Here is a 16,794-nt window from a genome sequence, read left to right as displayed (position 1 = left end):
TCCCCTCACATTCCTCTAGCAAGCTTTTAAAACAGGAGGAGACCAAATCCCAGATCTCTCACAATCCCTCAAAAATGAATCTTTGCTGATGGCCTTGGGTCAGCCACTGTCTCTCAACCTAACTATCTGAAACAGTCCTTGTAAAGATAAAACGGGCAAGGGGAGTTAATGGATTACAAAATTGGCAGCGGATGCAGATGAATTATGTTCAGTCTGAAACATAGTGGGATACTTTCCTTCTTTCTCTATCCCATAATCCCCTTTTGGGAGAAACCAGGATATGGCATGGAGCTCTTGTAAATGGCAAATACAAACGAGTATAATTTCTTATGCCCATTTTACCCACAGATACTTTAACTCCTTAATTTAAAGAAGTTGCACTTTAAAAAACAACAACTAAGAGGATCTCTGTGTCTCATCCTTGAATCAACGTTGTTTCCCATGAATCTGAATTAATGGTTCAGCCTGCATCGTCTGTTCTGCTCCAGAGTAACCCTCTTCACTATGTAAATAATATCCATGAACTTTGGAAATGAATTGTGTTACTGGTTCCATTTCCTAAGTTCTGGGCCAAATGAAAACACAGGCTTGTTATAATGTAAACATTGGCTTGTAATAAATGTGGGACATTGTTTTAGTTTATCCATTTCTGAAGTAGCCTCCTCCAACTTCATCATCCTGCAAGGAAAAGTGAATTGGCAGAGATGCAATTAAGCAACTGGCATGGAAGATAAGTACTAGACATCCTCTAGAAAGTCTACTCCTGCTCATTGTCCTGAACCCCTGGCCAACTTGGAAGCAAGTTAGTACGTCATGTCCAAAGTCCAAAGTCTGGGGGTCAAGCCACACAAGCAAAGTCCCAAGACCAAAATCCAAGAAATGCAGTCCAAAGTCAAACCAAGTAGCCAAGTCTGAAGTCCAGAAGTAACAATATATTCCAGTGTCAAACCCAAAGTACAATCTCATAGAGGTCCAGGAGCATCCAAGCTGAGGTCCATCAACATGGGTAGTTGAGCAGACACAGCCCCTCAGCTCTGCTTCCCTTTTGTACATTACATGCTGATTGCAGCATCTTGGCTTGATGAGGCATGTGACCCTCACCTGTTCCAAGTCTACTCCAGCTGAGGAATCACTTCCCCCTACAGAGTTAATGACCACTACCTGGCTAGCTAGGGAGTTGGGATGTGGGCTCTTGCTTGCCTCAGTCTCATAGAGCACCCCTCCCACTGCTCCCTATGCTTCGGAGCCTGCAGTGTTCATCGGGACAGGGGATCCTTTGGCTCTGGTGATGGGTCCTGCTGCTCTGGTTCCCATGCACTGACCTCCATCCCCTACGCCATGCATAACATTATATACCTCTACAATGTCCCTCATGCTCACTTTTTAGTTTCGAGAAAGTCCCAAAAGCTCATAGGGGAGTAACCCCATTCCCTTGATAATGTTGGTTGCCCTTTTCTGAACCTTACTTATGTCCATTGATTTCAGTGGATCTACTCTGAGTATGACTAACACCCAATATCATCTACTGGGTGGTAGTCAAGTAATTTATATTCAGGGTAGACATGTTGAGATTATGGACCTAAGTTACTGATGTCCATTACTTTCAGTGGGTTTCCTTTGGGTATGACCAGCACTGGACACAACCTATAATTTATTGGGGGAGAAACAATGTGTTTCTTGGGATATTCTCTGCTGTTTCTGAAATTTTATTAATTTAAGTAGTTCTTCCTTTAACTTATCTTTCACTTGCCCTGCATCATAAAGATCCTAGGGGAGGATACAGCAATAAAATTTGAGAAGCTATTTGAGAAGGCTGGCTCCTCCCCGATGAATTCTTAAATGAACTAAAAACTGGGCACATTTGAGAAAACAATACTATCTCTTCATACCTAGATCAGATGAAGAGAGGACAAAAGAGCAATAAGAACCAAATTATATTCTTTTAAAAATACCGTATGTATAATATGACATTGGCCTCTATTTTGTCTGCATATTGAATGATGTTAATCACGTCAGTAATGGACAACTTAATGCTAATAAGCAGGTAATAAATAATAACTAGCATTTGTGATGAGGTATTCAGAGACATACTGTCTCCAGTAGTGATGGTAGAGCCCCATTGGGCCTAGTAGCTACTGATACTCTTATCCTCTATTTTGTATTTTGTGCGTGCGTGCGTGCGTGCGCACACACACACACGCACACACACAAATGGATAAACACAGCAGCCTGCATTTTTTCACTGTCCTTGGGGGCTATCATGAGGAACCCTTGCACTTCAAAATTTACTACTACACTATGGCTGGGGGAGTTTTGGCCCGCTATATATTATTGAACTCCAACTCCCATCAGCTCCATTCAGTATGTCCAGTGACTAGGGATGATGGGTGTGATGGGAACTGTAGTTCAGAAACATGTGGAGGACTGAAAGTTGCCCAGCCCAGAACTACATCATTGGCTTCTATTCTACTTTTGTAGTTTATGAGCATTTACATATCTGAGATTAGGAGTAAGGAATCCAGGACAGAGACTATTATTTCAATTTGGGCTAGAGTCCTGACACCAAATATTATCCACTCGACATATATTGAAAAATAGTCAATGGGTATGACCTAGTATTCTCTGAGGCAGTAAACCTATGCATGGACTGTACAACTTCAGATGCAGGTTGGTTCTCATTCTCTCTCCCCCCCCTCCCCTAAACGCAAATACTCCCTGCACACAGAAAACTAGAATACATTGACATGCTGGTTTTCTATTTACAGGGATTCATTTTTAGTGTCATATAAAGCAACATTATATAATGTGAATCAGGTATCTTGTGAAAAGTTAGAAACCAATGTAAGGCTTTTAAAAAAATGAATTTAAACATTTTCCCATGTCAAGGTAGAATGTATTGATGAAAGGCATATGCTATGTTTTGTAAAGCAGCAATGCTTTATGTAAATCATCCAAAGCTTTCATTCTTATCTCCACTCAGTCTCTGTGTGAGTTACACAGTTTCGTTAGCTCATTAATCTATGATTAAGCAAGAGCTTCAATGTATAGGTGGTCTCCTTCACATAAAACAGCCAAGGTTTTCTAAGGTTTATAAGGATGGCTTGTATATGTTTGTATGATGGTTTGTATATGTCCAGCTTTAGGATTAAGTGGTCAAATCTTCTTAATGTACAGATAGTATTCTTATTGCACACTAGCCTGTTCTGGGAAAGTTTGTTTGTTTGTTTGTTTTGAAAGAAGGATCTAATCCTTAAAATCCTTATACAGGACAGATATACTTTGTTCTAACATATGGTGGAAACACATTACAAATGGCTTTTTCAGATAATTACTGAGATAGGGGTTTAAGGCTTCTTCTACATACCACCTCAAGCCTTAGAGCTTGTGTGGTAGAAAAAGAATGGTGCTTTCATCTGTGGAAAGCAATCTCCTGCTTAAGGTCTTGCAGGAGGTCTCAAGATACATGCTAGTACAAGGCCATGCACAATCTCTTGTCACACAATCTCATCTACTAGCTCTAGCACATCTGTTAAGGGAACAACACAGCTGCCAGAATTTCTTCATCTATGGCATAACAACCCATAACACACTCATAAATCACACACTCACACCCCACCTCTACAATGCTGGAGAGGTCCTTTCACTATTCTGTATCCAGCCATTAACTTGAAATGAATTCTTTTCCTGGACACTTCATAAACAGGTTGCCTGGAAATCTCTCCCATAGTTGACCACAACTGAATGATCAGTTTCTGTATTTTTTGCTCACAAAAGTGGACATTTGTCCATTATTAGGTAATTTCCCCCTCTTGTGCGACTTGTAGCACTTTGTTGTAGTAATCAGTCTTCTTTGTCTCAGACTTTCTGCTTTATTTTCTAACTCAGGAGTGTGATGTCCTAATGGTAAAATTACTCTAAAGGCTTGGAGTAATTTTCCCGCCCTGGGCTTGTTCCAGTCAAAACACTTAAGGAGTCCAAACCTTTTACAGTGGTACCTCAGGTTAAGTACTTAATTCGTTCCGGAGGTCCGTTCTTAACCTGAAACTGTTCTTAACCTGAAGCACCACTTTAGCTAATAGGGCCTCCCGCTGCTGCTGCGCCACCGGAGCACGATTTCTGTTCTCATCCTGAAGCAAAGTTCTTAACCCAAGGTACTATTTCTGGGTTAGTGGAGTCTGTAACCTGAAGTGTATGTAACCTGAAGTGTATGTAACCCAAGGTACCACTGTATTCTGAAAGGAAGAAGTGTTATGGCATCATAGATACTAAATAGTATAATATGCTTCTCAAAACAACGGTCTTCCTGTGAGGCAGACTTTATTTTGAGAGGCTTGACTCTGGCTTTTTGAGCAGTAATAAGCTCATTTGGCCAACGTAAATCATTGACACCAGCAGATTTTTAAAAATCTGGCTTTGTTCTGATATTTTCAATTTCTGTTTACTTAGGGTGATAGCTAATTCAGAACAGACCCACTGAAATCAATGAAATTAAAGTTTCTTGTCTATTAAGTCCAATAGGCCTACTTAGTTATGATCTTTAAGATGTGTGTGTGTGTTTGTGTGTGTGTGACAGAGAGAGAAGGGAGAGAGAGAGCAAGAAGAAAAAGGAAGAAATTTTATATAGAAAAGAAAAAATGAACATGACTGGGAGAATAAGAAGACAGACACATTATTTCAGTCTCTACCTGACAACAGTCTGGCCTACACATGCAGAAGTAGTGAGGGCAAAAGAAAAATAACAGGAGAGAGATGATCTATAATTGTACTCTAGATACCAGGAACGAACAGGAACTATGTTAACTATCCTCTGAGATTTGAGTAATTGCCTGCTTATTGCTTAAGATAGAAGAGAGTGAAGTGCACTGCTATCATAATGGAAAGAAATAGAAACCAAGGAGGCAAGGTGTACTGCTGCAAAGGGGCCTAAATTATCATTATACCCATGGCAAACAGCTATTTCTATTTTTATTTGTCAGTTCCTTCCTAGTAACATGACGGTTTCTGCTCTTTCCATTGCTCAGTTAATTTCAGCCAGATTCTTAGGATCCAACCTGCATAATTAACGGATGAACTATTTTGGATAGTTAATGGATAATTTCATTTGTTTAAATTTCAATCACCTTGCACAGGAAATGAATATTAGAAAACGGAAAGTAGTTTCCCAAAACCTCTGGATCCAGGGAGAAACTCTTTTAAGAATAGCCTCTTTCAAGGTGGAGAGCACAACTCCCTCCCACGATCCAATTCAGTCAACCCCCTGCCACTACATTCTACCAGCCATAATGGGCATGGATCAAGAGGACACATTGTTGGCCTCACCACTGCAAGCAACCTGGCCAAATCCTTGCACTGTGAATCCTATAATAGCCCTAGAAATCCATGTCATCTTCTGACATAAGACAACACAGCACACTTCACAAAGGTCATAAAACTTGTAACAGTTTACCACAGATGGCAACAGCTTACACCAGGGGTAAGCAATGTCGTGCCCTCCAGATGTTGTGGGACTCCAATTCCCATCGTGCCTGACTATTGACTATAATGTCTGGGGCTGATGGGAATGGTAGTCCAACAATATTTGGAGGGAGCCAAGTTGGCTACCCTTGGTCTGGATAGTTTTTCAACCACAATATATTAAATGTAGGTTAAAATAAGGCCTCTATAAATATAGAGGGTCAATGTGTTGTGGTGTGAAGGTGAGCACAGACAAAAAGTCTTTATGAGTGGCGTTGCCAGTAACTACTACATGTTTAATGAAAGAGGTGTGAATATTCAGTGTGAGAAAGGGTATATCCAATTACTATTTTATAGGCGCAAAGGGAAATGAATGTCAGGATTATGTGGTTAGTGTGCCAGTGGGCCCCAATTAGTGTAGTGAAATGAGCCTAAGAATTAACTTAGGCAGAGAATGTGATATATTCATGCGGACGAACAGATTGTGAGAACATGCAAGGAACAGAAGAAGGTTCATAGAGCTGCACCCTCTATAATGGCCCACCTCACATCAAAGTTGTGCAACAAACAGTCACAAAGATATATGCCATATTTTATATGCAGGCACAGGAGTCTTCACAGATGAGGAATTACACAGATGATGTCAGAGTGTGCTATACAATTAAGGAAAAGTTGGAAGATAGTTTTGTAATATATCCTTAAATCTCACAAGTTTTTGCTATCGCAGAAAGGACGACAAAGTCACCTTTGTCTACAGAGTGAGCTGTTGGCAGGAAACTACTCAAAAAGATTTGGCCTTCTGTATTACAGTTGGAACTTCCTGACAATTGCAGAATAATAGGGAGTAAATATCAAGTTTAAGTACTCTGTAAAATGTTGTTCATTGATTTTCCCCCCTTCTGAGCATAAACCTTGAAGACTCAATAACAGTTCAAAGGGCTGAACATCTAAGAATTAAGTACACTCATAATTACTCCTGGCAGGGGTGTGAAAAAAGTCATGCTGTTTCTCCTGAAGTGGAAATTAACCTCCTGCCTTCATTTTATTTTCCCAACTTTATGAAAGCTATCGGTTTGAGAGAGGGGGTGAAAAAAACCTACAGTGGACACTAGAAAAAAGAGTTACATTTGAGAATGTGGTTTAAAATATTCTGAACAGAAGTGTTTTAGGCAGGGACTCACAAGTGGTCTTTGCTCCAATGTAAGGTGGATCAAGTCCGGGTTGCCACCACAATTTTTGTTGTTTATTTAGGCTCCCCCCCCAAAAAAAAAAATAAAGTGAGTGGAGGGAGAAGAAAGACGGTCATGTAGGAAGATGGCACAGAGAAGTAACAAAGAAGTAAAAGGGGCCTCCATATTGGATTCAAAGGTCATGGTTCTGAAAAGTCTTGAAGACTATTGTTAGACAAGCTTCTGATCAAACTGCAGTCAAGTTCAAATGATGACATCTTTTTCTGACTACAATATCTTACATTTATTATTATTACCATCATCACCACTGATGCATTAATCACCTTCTACACCTACATACTCATCCAATACATTTAAAACAAAATTAAAAACAATACAAAATAGATACATTAATATCTGTTGTAGTTGAGTAACATGTTACAGACCTACAGAGAGAAGAATATGGAGAGTTTGAGTCCTACAATAAAAGGGCAGCAATGGAAAATTCAGAAAAGTGTGAATTCTGAAGAATGTGTTTAGATCAATGATTCTCAAAGGGTGTGGCAGGAGAGGATGGCAAATGTGGCAGGAAGATTCAAGGACAATTATATTTTGGGAATGGTTCATGTTCTTATGTACCTGCGCTGTTTTATACTATCTGGGTGTCCTGTGATTATATTATAAAGTAGTTGTGTTCTATATTATGAATCAAGCACTGCTAGGAGTTTTCTTTTCCCATGTATTACTTATCAATAAAAAAAATTGGTGTGGTGCGAGCAAATTCTGAAAGTGTGATCCAGAGGAAAAAGGTTTGAAAACCACTGGTTTAGATTCAAATTTGGTAATTTTGCCTCTAAATGTGTCCTGTGTGAGTGCCTGGAGGCGGTTGGAGGATGGATGGCGGCTAATGGATTGAGGTTGAATCCTGACAAGACAGAAGTACTGTTTTTGGGGGACAGGGGGCGGGCTGGTGTGGAGGACTCCCTGGTCCTGAATAGGGTAACTGTGCCCCTGAAGTGCGCAGGTGCGCAGCCTGGTGCGCAGGTGCGCAGCCTGGGAGTCATTTTGGACTCACAGCTGTCCATGGAGGCGCAGGTCAATTCTGTATCCAGGGCAGCTGTCTACCAACTCCACCTGGTACGCAGGCTGAGACCCTACCTGCCCGCAGACTGTCTCGCCAGAGTGGTGCATGCTCTAGTTATCTCCCGCTTGGACTACTGCAATGCACTCTACGTGGGGCTACCTTTGAAGGTGACTCGGAAACTACAACTAATCCAGAATGCGGCAGCTAGACTGGTGACTGGGGGCGGCCGCCGAGACCACATAACACCGGTCTTGAAAGACCTACATTGGCTCCCAGTACGTTTCCGAGCACAATTCAAAGTGCTGGTGTTGACCTTTAAAGCCCTAAACGGCCTCGGCCCAGTATACCTGAAGGAGCGTCTCCACCCCCATCGTTCTGCCCGGACGCTGAGGTCCAGCGCCGAGGGCCTTCTGGCGGTTCCCTCATTACGAGAAGCAAAGCTACAGGGAACCAGGCAGAGGGCCTTCTCGGTAGTGGCACCCGCCCTGTGGAACGCCCTCCCATCAGATGTCAAAGCGATAAATAACTACCTGACATTCAGAAGACATCTTAAGGCAGCCCTGTTCAGGGAAGTTTTTAATCTGTGATATTTTAGTGTATTTCTGGTTTTTATGGAAGCCGCCCAGAGTGGCTGGGGAAACCCAGCCAGATGGGCGGGGTACAAATAATAAATTATTATTATTATTATTATTATTATTATTATTATTATTATTAATGTGAGCTGAATCCAAATTCTCTCCCATCTCTATGTATAGTATTGGACATGATATGAAGGGATATGGGAAGACATGATGGGTTGGATCCAGACTCACACCACAATGCTATGTGTGTCTAGTCAGAAGTAAGTTCCATTGACTTCAGTGAGACTTATTCTCAGGTAACTGTGCATGGAAGAAAAGCCTTCATTATGCTAAGTGAGAGCTGGACCATAAAGAAGGCTGATCGCCAAAGAATTGATGCTTTTGAATTATGGTGGTGGAGGAGACTCTTGAGAGTCCCATGGACTGCAAGAAGATCCAACGTATCCATTCTTCAGGAAATCAGCCCTGAGTGCTCACTGGAAGGACAGATCCTGAAGCTGAGACTCCAATACTTTGGCCACCTCATGAGAAGAGAAGACTCCCTGGAAAAGACCCTGATGTTGGGAAAGATTGAGGGCACAAGGAGAAGGGGACGACAGAGGATGCCCCAGAGATGCATTTAAAATAAATAATAATATTTTTTAATAATTTATTATTTATAGCCCATCCATCTGGCTGGGCTTCCCTAGCCACTCTGGGCAGCTTCCAACAAAATATTAAAATACCGTAATACATCAAACATTAAAAGCACACATTCTACTCATGTAAAAACATGCTGATTCCCGGGCTGTCCACGGCCGGATTTAGAAGGCAATTGGGCCGGATCTGGTCCCTGGGCCTTAGTTTGCCTACCCATGGCCTAAATGTATGATTCTGTGATAATATAAGATTAGACATACAACAACAGAAATGTATGCACACAATGACTCATAAAGAACATGACATTTCAAATCCCCATAGCACTGCACTCTGACAATGGAATAATCTTGGAAGTCCAATAGATCAAATTTAGAGGGGACAATGTTTAACTGAGCCATATCATCTGCTCACCTTCCTAGAAACACACAGACATTTACTCCAAATAATCTATGAGATCAAAAAACAATGAAAATGGTAAAATAGGGACCATTTGCTTTCTAATTAAATTGTTACAAAGTATGTTGTCACAATTCAGTTAGGAGCAGAGAAATAATTAATAGCTTTTAACTAGATTCTGGGAGCAGGCTAATTATCACCACAGCTTCCAGGCTGGGAATGAATTGGATTTACACCATATTAACATGGGTGTCATTCTGTTTACTTCACTGGTTTCTGATTTACACTGCTGCTTCCAGTGGTATAGATGGATAATTTGAAACAAATTAATTTCTTTATGGGCCAGTGTTTTGCACAGCAAAATGTGCAGTGTTAACTGCAGCGAATCCAAGCCTTGAGATTTCATATTTCCCATAAACCATAATTTTTAATATAAAGTTCAAGCATCATTATCATCTCAGTCTCTTTATAGCAAAATAAAACCCCAAGGTGCTGTACAATATATTTTTTTAATCACACATGCTCTGACCTCATGTTTCCCTTCTAAAATAAAAAGGCCACATCAGCTATGGATATAGAATTTTGCCTGAGATTTGGGTCAAGCGTTGCTAACGGCTCTATTACTGGCTAGACCAGCATCAATTGGAGTAGTCAAGCAGTTCAACCAATCAGGGCTGTGCTAGGCCTTTGTTTGTCTGCTTCGGGGCCTTTAGCACCCTGAGTAAGCACTGCATTTTCATAATGGTCGCACAACTTGCTGGGGGGGGGGGACACACACTGGTTCTAGGCTGGGTCCAGATTGGCTCTGATCCAGTTGGAGTCATGGCTGCAGTCTTGATTTTGGTTGTAGTGGAAGTCTACTCCATCCCTAATATCTGCTTGTGTTTTGCAAACATTAGGCTGGTATCTTAGGGACAACATCGGTTTCTTCCTCTGTGAGGCTGTTTTGGTGGCTTTCATGGTGACCATCTCATCTGTCTGAAGGAAGGCTGATTCATGGTTTCAGAGTGTTAAGCACTGGCTAAACTGCCTTAGCAAAGTATTTTTTGTGGGCCCAGCCAAGCACAAAGAATATGAAAGAGCTTACGGGAGAAGGGAAATATCAGCCTGAAAGAAAAAGAAGTGGAAAACTCATGTGTTGCAGATGGAGTGGCCTTAGACTCACTACTGTCTGGGGTAGAGGGGAAATGCTGTTTGAGGAAAAAGTGTAATTTTTGTTAGGAAAATAGCTAGGCAAAAGGCTAGTTTAGAAAATAATTGTTTTAGGTTTTTTTATTTTTGTGGTTGAGTTTTGAAAAATGAACTGTGGCAAAGTTTCCCCAAAAAGAAAAAAATTGTACCGGTGAGTTGAAAACTAACAATTACCCACATGCTTTACATATGACATATTAAACAGGCAGGTTTTCAGTTATACTGATAAGTAGGGAAGCTGAGAGGTGCGTACAGAAGTACTGATGCACGAGGCCCAGCCCAGCAATGGGGTGGGGCAGACTGTGATATTTCTTTCTTCTCTTTAAAAGATGAATTTTCTACCCCCACTAAAAAGAAAGGCATGAAGCAAAATGTGCATTTACCCTTCTAAGTGATTTCTGTGAAACGAGGTGGTCGAGCTGCTCCCACCTTCCAATGTTTTTATCCAATGAATGAAGTCAGAGCTGTGATGGACAAATGAACCGTTTGAACAACATGTAACGTAGATTGGTTTGGACAACCAATGATGAGTTGATATTAAAATGTGAAGCAGCATGTGCTCAGAGTGCTTGTTGTTGTTGCTTATTGAGGTTGGAAGTCCAGCTTTTGTTTTTTGTTTTGCTGTAAAGTATTAGGAGTGAATTTAGCAATCAATGTCTTAATTAATCAGCTTAGATGCCCACCTTGTCCCTGGCCTTACATAAGCATATTAGAACAGAACATACATTGCATGCGAAACTGGGAAGTCCAAGGGATATTGCAGCAGGTCTATTCTTTTGGAGAATACCCAGAATGCTGCAACACTAATTCCCTAAAAGATTTTGAAAAAGCATAGACTTGCATTGAATAAATCAAAATTTTCAAGAGTTAGGTGGAATTCAGAGGTGTATCTATCAACCTCTCCAACAACAAATGTGCTTCAGGTAAAAGGGTTTCATAGCCTGCTTGTATCAGCCTAGCTACTGTTAGAAATATAATGTTGGTCTAGACAGACTCTGGGTCTGATCCAATAGGGCAGAGCTTATGAAGTAAATAGCTTCAGACTGGCTTCTCAAAACCTAGAATAATGCCCCATGACAAAGTTGCCTTTAAATTCTCTGTAAGAAATGACAACAAAGGACTAAACCCACCTTACTTTTGGATCATTTAATGGTTTCATTGAGCATTTGTGTCTCAAAAATGACACAGACGATCTGTGCTTTGAATTATCCAGACGAGTGATGTCTTTTTGGCTTAAGCAAGGAGCAGTAGATACTGTACGTAAGAGTTGTACCATTTGCCGCCAGCTAAGCATGAGCCAATTTCTACCTCTTTTAGGTAGATCATAAATCGCTATGAATTCAACAGCCTTATTTGTCTTTGTATGCCACGCTGTATGGCAAGCTGTCGCTTGCCACTGTGAGCTACATCATTTTTATAAGGAAAATCCCTGCAGATTCATATGGATTTCTAAAATGACCAGGTGTATCCATCATCAAAACCCATATTTAACTGGAGTGCTGAATAGTTCATCTGCTTTTTGATGATAGATGATTTTTAATTATATGTCGTACCACAGCCTTGTGTCAGTTTGCAATCATTCTTCTTTTATTTAAGGCCACTGTATCTCTTCTATTCATGTAATATAACTAAGAACTGATAGGGGTAAATGCTTTATATTAACTGTGACTATAAGGGTGCTTTAATATAGAATAATCTGCTAGAAAAACACTACTGGGCATCAGACTTACATATGCTAAAAGGATTTAGACATGCATGGTCAGGCTGAATTCAGAGGGCGCACTAGTCACAAGATTTGACTTCCATCTGTATATGGAGGTTTGGAAAGCAGCTCAGTCTGTTTCAGAGCTGCTCAATGTCTTCCCTATTTTATTCTCTGTTCATCATTTGATCTGTTAAAATGGAAACTTTATTTTCTCCAAGTTCACTATACTCTAATGGGGAATCTAAAAATGGCCACAACTTTCCTTTTCACAGAAGTGGACAGACTTGGATGAAATTTGCAGGCTTGGTCACCCCTTTGAAGGAGAAGATGGGACTATAAATTAAGATTTCCAAAACACATTAGTGAGATGCCCTGTATAAGTGATATGTCTTTATTCAAGACATGGCACTTGTTTTCATCTTTTGAACTTCAAGAAAAGCTCCCTTAACCGTTTGTTCAGTATGGTTTCCAACTAGTGTGTCTCAACTCAAGCCAATGTATCCCACAAGCTAGAAATAACTGCTTTAAAAATAATTGACACCTATTAATACACTCCCTCCCCGCTCCCCCCAAATCTTCTGAGCTTCAAAGGAGAAGAGTGACATACTGATTTTCTAAGCATCATAACATGTTGCCAAATTCCATTCCTACTCTATGGGGGGGGGTGTACTTGCCATACCCTCCTACCCTGAAAGAAGATGAGAATTGCTTTCTCCCACAGGGAGTGATGTGGCTTGTCAAATGGGGCATGTCTGATTGAGCAAATGGGTTCAGTTTGGTTGATCTGCAGATCCTCTACTTTGTTATATATATATATTTTTAAATAGCATCTTTTAAACCCACAAAACACGTCTTCTTTCTGGTGTTGTGACAAATTAATGCTCTAGAGTGGTTTACATGGAGCATTGCTAAAGTAGAATAATTCGAATCTTGTGTGTTATCAGAGGCACCTTAATGATGATGCATACAAGTTGCGTTTGCAAGCACTTTATTTTGAGAATCAACATTTAAATTGCTAAAACGGTGTAAATTCCTCTTAGTTTAAATATTAATCACAGCTAAAATGAGAAAACAGCACACAAATATAGAAGCCTAACCAACATAAGTGCAGACCAAACTTAAACCGGGGGGGGGGGAGGGGAGATTTAAAAACAACACAAAAGCGTTAGTTTCTAAATAAGCATTTAAACATTCTTATCCTCTGGCACAATAACTGTGTGTGGACCTTTGATTCATCTCTATTTGGGAACAATTTGCAACTCAGAATTTAATCCTTTTAAGAAGTTATTTGTTTCTATACTTATTCAGCGTTTTTGTTTTTATTTTTACATTTACAGGAACGATTTTACTCTAGGTCAGTTTGAATGTATTTTGCTTTAGGTCAGCCTGAAGTACAAATAGCTTCTTAAGATTACTCTGTCAACTATTATTTATTTTATGTGTGTATGTACTGTAGGTTTGTTTTCTTCATTATTGTTTATAGCATCCTTTCAGATGCTCTAAAACAAAATGTTGCTGCTTCAGATTTGATATTTTTTCAATTTACTGTAACAGACTGCTAACCTCCCCTGCCTTCCTCTACTCTTTACTGTAAGAGCAGAAACATCTTTGGCTGGGCAGCTTTAAAGAGAGCCTGGGGGAAGATTCATTCATTTATTTAATGCTTTAACAGCTTGATTGTTATGCCAGCACATAAACGTTTGGTGGGGAGGAGGAAGGGATGCTAACAGCTATGGCAGTGCAGCATCCACCAAAGATGATGCTGGGATAGCATTTTGGCAAGATTTATGCCAGCACTGCAGCTAGATACGTCAACACAAATGTTTCCGATCAGGATGCAAACCTAGTTTGGAATTAGAGTTGCAGGATAGCGATTTCTCAGAGAAGAGAGTGCAGGCTTTCAAGTGTCTTAGCAAATCCTTCTGTAAAGGTAAAGGACCCCTGACAGTTAAGTCCAGTTGCAGACGACTCTGGGGTTGCGGCACTCATCTCGCTTTACAGCCTGAGGGAGCTGGTGTTTGTCTGCTCCGCAGACAGTTTTTCTGGGTCATGTGGCCAGCATGAAAAAGCCACTTCTGGAGCAACGGAACACCGAAACCAGAGCAGCGCATGGAAATGCTGTTTACCTTCTTGCCGGAGCAGTACCTATCTATCTACTTGCACTTTGATGTGCTTTCGAACTGCTAGGTTGGCAGGAGCTGGGACCGAGCAACCGGAGTTCACCCCATTGCGGGGATTTGAATCCCCGACCTTCTGATCGGCAAGCCCAAGAGGCTCAGTGATTTAGACCACAGCGCCACCCATGTCTCCTCCAAATCCTTCTGTACCAGGGCACAAAACTAAATCATTAACGCAGGCTTCTTGTGGGTGTCACAGATTTTTGGAAAACATCATGATTGCATTTAAGCAGCTTTCTACAAAGATGTTGACATTTCTGGGTTTATCAGAAATGAGGCAAATTTAGGTCACACTAGCTGTTTGTTAAATAAGTAGTATGCTGTTTTATGCACCTGTGGTTTTCTTACCAGGGTGGGGCGGCCATTCTAATCGTTCTGGGTTGGGAAGAGATAAGCCTCTTCTCCCCACGTGCTGCCTTCCTGGTCAGGATCTTGCACTCTCACACACAGTGCTTAGCAAAAATCTGGTTTGATCTTAAGTACACTAAAGATTTTAACTATTGTTTGCATAACCCATATTATCTTCTCTTCATAATGAAAATGGTGTCTTCTCTATGTATAGGATCCAATAGCAATAAAGACCTTCAGCCTCTGGCCCATGGGCCTAAAAAGTCCTGCTAGGCCTCCTCATTTGACCCTCCAGGCCATTTTGGCCTAGTCACACCCATCTGACGTCATCTATTATGTCAAGTGTTGAGGGGAGGTAAAACAGGCTTGGGCCAAAGGAGAGGGTATAGGCTGTGCAGCTGATCACTGGGTTTGTGAAGCACCGAGCTTGTGATTTCACAAGTGCTGACAAGCTTGTAAAGCCCTGTGCATGGTGTAGGGCTATGTCTTTGATTTATTACTGAACAGGCAAAAATGGGTCAGCAGATCTCATTAGAACATATGATATGCTTAATGGTTGAAGACAGGAGGATATGGAGTTATATATGTGTGTGTGTGTGTGTGTGTGTTTATATATGGCATGTACAACCATTCTATATATATATGAATGATAGAGAGACTGGTTGTACATGCCATATATATCTGAGACTAGTTGTACATGCCTATGCAAACATTCTGAATTTTACAGTCAATTCCCTTTGTTATACCTCCAACCCAGATGCTAAATGGTAAGAGGTCCATAGAATACATGTCAGTATATGATTGTGGATTTGCAAAATGGTTGTTGTTTTCCCCATGCTTTCTCTGCTAGTACTTTTGGACAAGAAGAAACTAGAACCAGATTTATGGATGCTGCTGTCAAGCTCGCCTATAGTCTATAAAGCTTCTGAGAACATTGATGGTAAGTCAATGTGGAGGAGATATGAAGCTTTTGCTTCCACTGTCAGCCAAGTGCAGCTTTTCGCTATGTCCAAGTCAGGACAAATTGTACACAGCTTTAACTATGGCTTGTCCAAACAAATCAACATAAAACCATGTTTTATGATCCTGCCTCATTCAGATTAAACCACAGTTAAAACTGAACACAATTTCCAGTTTAGGCAAGATTATAAATTGTAGTTTATTTAAAATAGAAGTGGATAATAAGTTCTGATCTCCTCCTCACGGCTATTCAAGAGGAAGAAAAGGGAAGAAAATCCAGTACTAACTATGGTTCAGCATTACTTCTGAACAAGGAAGTCTGGAAGTCCGTCATCTTTTTGAGGAGTGGCAGCTGAGGATGAGAAGAAATTATATAAATTGTCAGTGAGTTCTTTATGGAAAGGGATTCTTAGGTCTAAGTTTTGTTCTTGTACAAGTTTTCTATGAACCAGAACCTAATTACTTTCCAAACAAAAGGGGGGGGGCAAGCTTCCTATCTAGACTTCATACCAGAACTTTTATTAAATCTTCAAAACAATAAGAAAAGAAAGGAAAAACAAAGGAAGGAAAATAAAAGGCACCTTACTTTGAGAAACAATTAGACATTTTAAAACAAAAAGCTTCACTGGTGTGGACAAGAGGTCAAAACAGGAGGCAGGCTGCTTTATCTGCCCCAGTCTGAAATGCAGTATTCATTAGTTATCAAAATCCCTTTCGATTGCTTAGATCAAGTATGGTTTAAAAGTGGTCTTTCAAGTGCATTTGAATCCCTGCAGGTTTTACCTTTACTATGATGTTTTATTTAAAAAAGAGACAGAGAAACTTTGCTTTTATATTTCTGTTGCATTTAATCCTTTTATTTAGAAAAAGAAAGGCAAGGAAAATGGTCTTGACAAAGCAGGCATATAGAACACCTGTATAACTTCCACATTAGAGGCAATATGGGTTGCATGTTGTTTAAAGCGGTAATAGCCTCTCACTGTGATCCTTAGCAGGTAATGATTCACTTGTGCAGCGACCCCTGATAGCAAAATGTAAAGGTAAAATTAGAATCCAAGGGTGCTGGGATCTGACATCCGATTGGAGTCTG

The sequence above is a fragment of the Podarcis erhardii genome, assembly GCF_964252035.2.
Source record: "Podarcis erhardii genome assembly, chromosome: 3".
Classification (NCBI taxonomy): Eukaryota; Metazoa; Chordata; class Lepidosauria; order Squamata; family Lacertidae; genus Podarcis; species Podarcis erhardii.
The sequence above is the reverse complement of the archived record's forward strand: the minus strand, read 5'-3'. Positions refer to the sequence as shown.